This window comes from Miniopterus schreibersii, assembly GCF_964146895.1.
Source record: "Miniopterus schreibersii genome assembly, chromosome: X".
NCBI classification, from domain to species: Eukaryota; Metazoa; Chordata; class Mammalia; order Chiroptera; family Miniopteridae; genus Miniopterus; species Miniopterus schreibersii.
In genome coordinates, this window is record NC_138104.1 from 55,798,440 (window position 1) to 55,805,457 (window position 7,018).

The following is a 7,018-nucleotide window of genomic DNA, read 5'->3' on the forward strand; positions in this document are numbered from 1 at the left end:
TCCAAGTATTTGATATTAACTTCACTGCTCTTTCTGTTACACTACATCCCAATTAGATGGTGAGACTGGAGAAACAGACGTAGCCACGCAGTGTAGCAGTATAAACAAAGCATTTAGGATGTAGGGAGGAAGAAGAAATTAGTTCTATAAGAGGCATTGATCAAACCATTATCATTACTGAAGAGTTTATCTTATTAAAATGAAAAAAAAATCCTACTGTACTCAAAAGCTTGATTATTTAAGAACTTTAAAAATAATTTGTAAACCTGGCCATTGTGGCTCAGTTGGTTGGGTATTGTCCTGTGCACTGAAGGGTTGCCAGTCAGGGCACCTGCTCCAGTTGTGGGTTAGAGGGAGCCCTGGTTTTGGGCATGTGCGGGAGGCAGCTAATTGATATTTCTCACATCAATGTTTCTCTCTCCCTCTTCCTTCCTCTCTCTCTAAAAATCAATAAAAATATTAAAAAGTAAGTTGTAACATTGTTAATCAACATCACCCCAAGAAATTCAATTAAAACATTACTGGTTTACCCTCCAGGAAAAAAATTGTAATACTATCAATAAGCAACAAAATCTACTATTTTATAGTATAGAGAATTTTATCTACTAAAGTAGGCTAGGTAACTTTCTACCTGATGTGCTAAGGGGAGAGGGGGTAACTCTTTCCATCTGATGCATGGGGACTTGAGGCAAGAAGCCACAGGTTTAACCATCTGAGGGCATTTCAACTTGAAAATAACTGAAAGGAAGTGTAACTTTCTTTTTTCAACATTCATAAATAAAATTTTATTGGACCACAGCTACATCATTTATGTGTTGTCCGTGGCTATTTTCACATTACAGCAACAGAGTTGAGTAGTTGCTACACAGATCATATTACTACTCACAAAAACTAAAGTATTTACTATTTGACACTTTATAGAAAAGAGGGGGGAAAAAAGCCAAACCCTGCACTAGGCAGTTTGCTACTTAGATTTTTCTCTTGCCTTTACCAACAACTTTATCAGTTACTCCCACCTACAAAGGGCCTTCATGAGTAAAATGTCCAGTAGTAGAGTTTGCTTCAAGTGCTCAGTTAATGACATGAAGGTTTTGTCTTGATTCTTTAGCTTTTCTTTCCCTTTAAGGGGAAACTTTCCATTCTTTTGAGGACAAGATGTCTGCCAGAAGCTCCAGATTGGTTTTTTTTTTTTTTTTTGAATCTTCACCCAAGAATATTTTCCCATTGATTTTCAAAGAGAGTGGAGGGGAGGGAAGGGGGGAAAGACAGACAGCGATGTGAGAGAGACAGACACATCCGTTGGTTGCCTCCTGCACATGCCCCGCCCCAACCAGAGCCTAGGATCCAGTCTGCAACCAAGGTATGTGCCTTTGACCTGGAATCAAACCTATAACCCTTTGGTGGCAGGCAGATGCTCTAACTACTGAGCAAAACTGGCCAGGGCTGAAGCTCCAGGTTCTTCACAGAAACCCCATTATCATGAATAAATTTTATTTTCTTAGTATTTCAACAAATTCTGACACAAAATTGATTCTTATTGACTCTACCTGGGTCCCATGCTCATTTCTCTTTTTTGTTTGTTTACCAAAACCTAGGGATATCTTTATTGATTTTAGAGAGAGGGAGGGAAAGAGAGATAAATGATGATAGATATATGATAGATATAGATAGATAGATGATAGATAGATGATAGATAGATGATAGATAGATAGATGATAGATAGATAGATAGATGATAGATAGATAGATAGATAGATAGATAGATGATAGATAGATAGATGATAGATAGATGATAGATGATAGATAGATAGATGATAGATAGATAGATAGATGATAGATATAGGTAGATAGATAAACATTGATGTGAGAGAGAACCATTGATCGGTTGCCCCTCTTAAGAGCCCTGACTGGGGATCAAACCCACAACCTAGGTATGTGCCCTGACTGGGAACTGAACCACCAATGTTTGGTGTATGGGACAATACAACCAACTGAGCCACCCTGCCAAGACACGTGCTTATTCTTGAACCTGTCTCAGTGAGAAGGGATATGCCACAATCTTATTGAATATGTTTGGGTTATGTGCACATCCCTGTACATGGGGATGGTGTCAATTCCATAAAAAACAGTAGACTAAGAGAAGAAAAAGGTACTTATCCAGTGAATATTGGGAGTTGATTCTTGGAAAAGGCAGAATGGATGCTGCTTAAGAATAAAAATTAAATGCCACTAGATCATCTAAAAGTAGAATCTTAAAAAGTAAATGTGATCCACTTGAAAGCAAAATTATAATCAAATTAATACTGCAAAATAAATTTCTGCTGGAAAACAAAGAACATTTAATTTTCCTGATGTTCCTTTTTTAAAACTTTATTTTTATTAAAAAGATGTCCCACTTTCTCTCCCTTTGCCTGCCCCACACCCCCCTAGCCCCCACCATCCCTCTGGCCATCACCACACTGTTGTGTGTGTCTATGGGTTATGCATATGTGTTCTTTAGCTAATCGCTTCACCTTCTTTGATCCAGTACCCCTCACAGCCCTACCCTCCGACACCGGTCAGTCCGTTCCATGTATCTATGTCTCTGTTTCTATTTTGTTCATCAAGTTATTCTGTTTATTCTATCCCACATATTAGTGAGATCATATGGTATTTCTCTCTCTGGCTGGCTTATTTCACTTAGCATAATAATCTCCAGGTCCATCCATGCTGTCTCAAAAGGTAAGAATAAGATTTGCTTTTTTATGGCCATGTAGTATTCCAATTTTGTAAATGTACCACAGCTTTTTTATCCACTCACCTACTGATGGGCACTTGGGCTATTTTCAGATCTTGGCTATTGTAAATAAAGTGGCTATGAACATCGGAGGGCATATATTGTTTTGAATTGGTGTTTTGAGATTCTTATGATATATTCCCAGGAGTGGAATCACTGGGACAAAAGGCAGTTCCATTTTTAATTTTTTGAGGAAACCCAACACTGTTTTCCACAGTAGCTGCACCAGTCTGCATTCCACCAACAGTGCACTAGGATTCCCTTTTCTCCACATCATCACTAGCACTTGTTGATTTATTTATGGTAGCCATTCTGACAGCTGTGAGGTGATAGATATGTCATTGATCTTTTTTATTTTTTTTTTAGTCTCTATGTCATTAATTTCTGCTCTCATCTTTATTATTTCCTTCCTTCTACTTCTTCGGGGCTTTTCTTGCTGCTCTTGTTCTAGTTCTTTTAGTTGTTGTGTTAGATGTTTTAGTAGAGCCTTTTCTTGTTTCTTGAGATAGGCCTGTACTGCTATAAATTTTCTTCTCAGGACTGCTTTTGCTGTATCCCATAGATTTTGGGTTGTTGTCTGTTTATTTTTGTGTTGTTTTTTTTTCCCAAAAAATGTTTGACTTCTTCCTTGATTTCATTGGTAACCCATTCATTGTTTAGTAACATGCTATTCAGCCTCCATGTGTTTGAATATTTTTGAGATTGTTTATAGTGGTTGATTTCCAGTTTCATTGCCTTGTGATCCGAGAAGATGCTTGATATGATTTCAATCTTATTGAATTTGCAGAGACTTGCCTCACGCCCTAACATATGGTCCATTTTGGGACTGTTTCATGTGCACTTGAGAAAAATGTGTATTCTGCTGCTTTGGGATGAAATATTCTGTAAATGTCAATTAAATCCATTAAAACTAGTGAGTCATTTAAGGTCTGTGTTTCCTTGTTGATTGTCTTGATCTGTCCAGTGATGACAGTGGGGTGTTAAAGTCTCCCACTATGATTGTGGTGATGTTGATCTTCCCCTTAAAGTCCACCAAGAAATTTTATATTTATATATATATATGTGTATATATATATATATGTGCTCCTATATTAGATACATATATATTTATAAGGGTTATATCCTTCTGTTGGATTGATCACTTTTGTATTATGTAGTGACCATCTTTGTCTCTTGTTATGGTCTTTATTTTGCAGTCTTTTTGTCAGAGAGAAGTTTTGCTACTCCAACTTTTTTTCCTTTCCATTTGCATGGAATATTTTATTTCATCCCTTCACTTTAAAGCCTGTGTGAATCTTTTGCTCTCAGGTGGGTCTCCTGTAGATAACATATATTTGGATCCTGTTTTCTTATCCATTCAGCTGCCCTATGTCTTTTGATTGGACCATTTATTCTGTTTACATTTAAGGTTACTAACGATATATACTTATTTAATGCCATTTTCCCCTTTATGCTGATGTACCTTTCTCTCACTATTCCTTCTTTTTTTTAGAGCAGTCCTTTTAGCATTTCTTGCAATGCTGGTTTTGGGGTACTGAACTCCATTAGTTTTTGTGTGTTTTTTTTTTGTCTGGGAAGCACTTTATTTCACCTTAAATTTTAAATGATAGCTTTGCTGGATAAAGCAATCTTGGTTGCATGTTCTTGCTTTTCAATATTTCAAGAACTTCATGCCACTCCTTTCTGGCAAAACAAAGAAAAAAAACAAACAAAAACAGAAAAACAAGCAAAGCAAAACAAAATTCTTTTTAAAAAAATTAAATAAATTTAAAAATTAAAAAAATGTAAAAATTTTTTTCTTCTTTCTCTTTTTTAAGAAAAAAAGTCTATCAAGTGAATTTCATCTGGGCAGCTTATGTTGTCTTAGGCTCACTGTTTTGCGTGCTGATTTCAGTTCTCCTGGGAGGTACTTGTGTATCAGCCAATGTGAGTTGCTGTCTAGGTTTGGCCCTGGTGTCCTTAGGTAGTTGGCTGATCTGTGGACCACCTCCACTTGTCAGCTATTTTGCCTCCCCCCTGTGGTTGCCTGGTCTTACTCCAGAGTCTTCTAAGGAATCTTTAGGGTGCAGGATGGCTAGTGTAGCTTGGGATATTTCTCTCCTTACTTAGAAGTTTTGCTGTCAGGAACTCATTGTGAGGAAGTTAGTCTCTGCTTCACAGCCAACTCCTCAGTCTCTACCTTATCCTCCAATTCTAGTTCCCCATACAATGTCTTGCTTCAGTTTCAGATTGACTTCAGTCTGCTGCCTCTTTTGTATGGGCAGTTTCAGCAGCTTGGATTCTGTGGGTTTGATTAAAAAAACATTCCAGCGAGCACTTTGCCTACCCAGGCCCCAGCAGGGATTTTAAGTTTTTCCTCCATTTCCCAAACAATAGTCCCTTAGAGTCTTATTCTTGTAATGTCTTCTTGTGAGTTGAACTCCCTTCCCCCTCAGGACTGTGCCTTACAGGAGATATCTGGGGCTTCAGCGAGCTCAACCAGCCTTTTTTCTGTTGGGGGTGGTGCTACTAGCCTGCAGGAGAGGAAGGCATGCTCCACCCCCTCCTTTTCCAGATCTAATTGGCTGGTTGCTTGGGGCCTGCAAATTTCAAACTCTCCACAATGCAGACATAAATCCCAGCTTTTGCTGGCCTTTTTGCCAGATTCAAGCCAGGAAGGTGGAAGCCCAGTCAGCAACCAAAAACTCAAAAACCTGCAAAGGAACTCACAGGCAGAGAATCTGCCCTGCGAGGCCCCTGCGCCCTTGCTCCTAGTCACCAAGCAGGAGGGGTTACAAAGTCTGCCCCATGGAGCTCTCCTGCACCACTGATCTCAGTAAAGCTGGGGTGACTCCTTGTGTGCTATCCCTGAACTCCTCAGGGAGAGTCAGAAGTCCCAGAATCACCCCACTGGCAGCTCAGGTGGCTAGAGGAAAACTCCTCCCCACAGGTAGCTACAGTCCATCTCTGTAGGTGGGAGGGCTCTATTCCCCTTCCCCATGCCACACAGATTAAATGCTTTCTGGGGTTCTACACAATGTCTTTCATGAAGGCAGAGGTTCCCTGCATGTGGCTGTTCAGTGTAGACCTCTGGCCCCTTTCTATTCTGGGGATACACACTGTGGTACTGCTCTTCCTATGGATAGCACCCTGTGTGTAAGACACCTGTAGTGGCTCCCATTAGACTCTTTGTTTCTGTAGGAAGGCACGGTCTCCTCCTTGCAGGAACACTCTTCCCCTGAGTCCCTCTGCCCTTCACATGGGGCACTCCTTCCCTTCTCCTCTGCTTGGGATTGAGATCCGAGCTTTTAGATGCCAGTCTACACTCCCAAGGGGAGGAAACTTTGCAGCTTCTAAGCCTCAGGCTTCGGAGCCCAGCACAGGTTTCAGGGGGTCTCCCCCTTCCTATGCCTCCCCCTCTTTCCAGACTCTATGATGTTTCTTCAGTGCTCCCCACTGGAAATATGTCCACTCAGGTATATTTCTCTACTTTTTCCAAGCTGGTTACCCAGTATTTTAGTGGTAAATTGAGTCCAAAAAAGCCAACCAAGTGAAGTTTGTCTGGACAGCTTAGGTTGTCTGAATCTCACTGTTTTGTATGCTCATTTCGGGTTTCCTGGGAGGTAATTTTGTGTAAGCAATGTTAGGAGCTGTCTAGGTTTGGCCCCTGGTGTAATTTAACTGGTTGGTTTGAATCTCTCTGTGGACCACCTCCAACCTGTCAACTATTTTGCCTCTCTCTTGCGGTTGCCTGGTCTCACTCCTGCATCTTCCTAAGAGAGTCTTCAGGGTGCAGGCAGGCTAGTGTAGCTCAGGCTATTGATTGCTCCCCTTATTTATAGATTTTGCTGTCAGGCACTCACCGTGGGAAAGTTAATCTCTGCTTCAAAGCCAACTTCTCTGTTTCTACCATATCCTCCGATTCTAGTTCCCCATAAAATGACCTGTTGCAGGTCGATATGGAATACAGTCTGTTGCCTTTTCTTACAGGTGGAGATACTCACCACTATACTAATGAGGATGGGCTCTATGTTGCCTTTTCTGTATGAGCGGTTTCAGAGGCCTGGGCTCAGTTGGATTGATCAAAAGAGACTCTGGTGCCCAAGTTGCCTGCCCAACCCCCAGAAGTGGTTTTAAGCATTTCCTCTGGTTCCCAAACAATAGTTCCTGAGAGTCTTACTCTTGTAGTGTCCTTTTATGAGCTGTTCTCCTTTCCCCCATCAAATGGTGCCTGGCGGGGGATATCTGGGACTTCAATGAAATG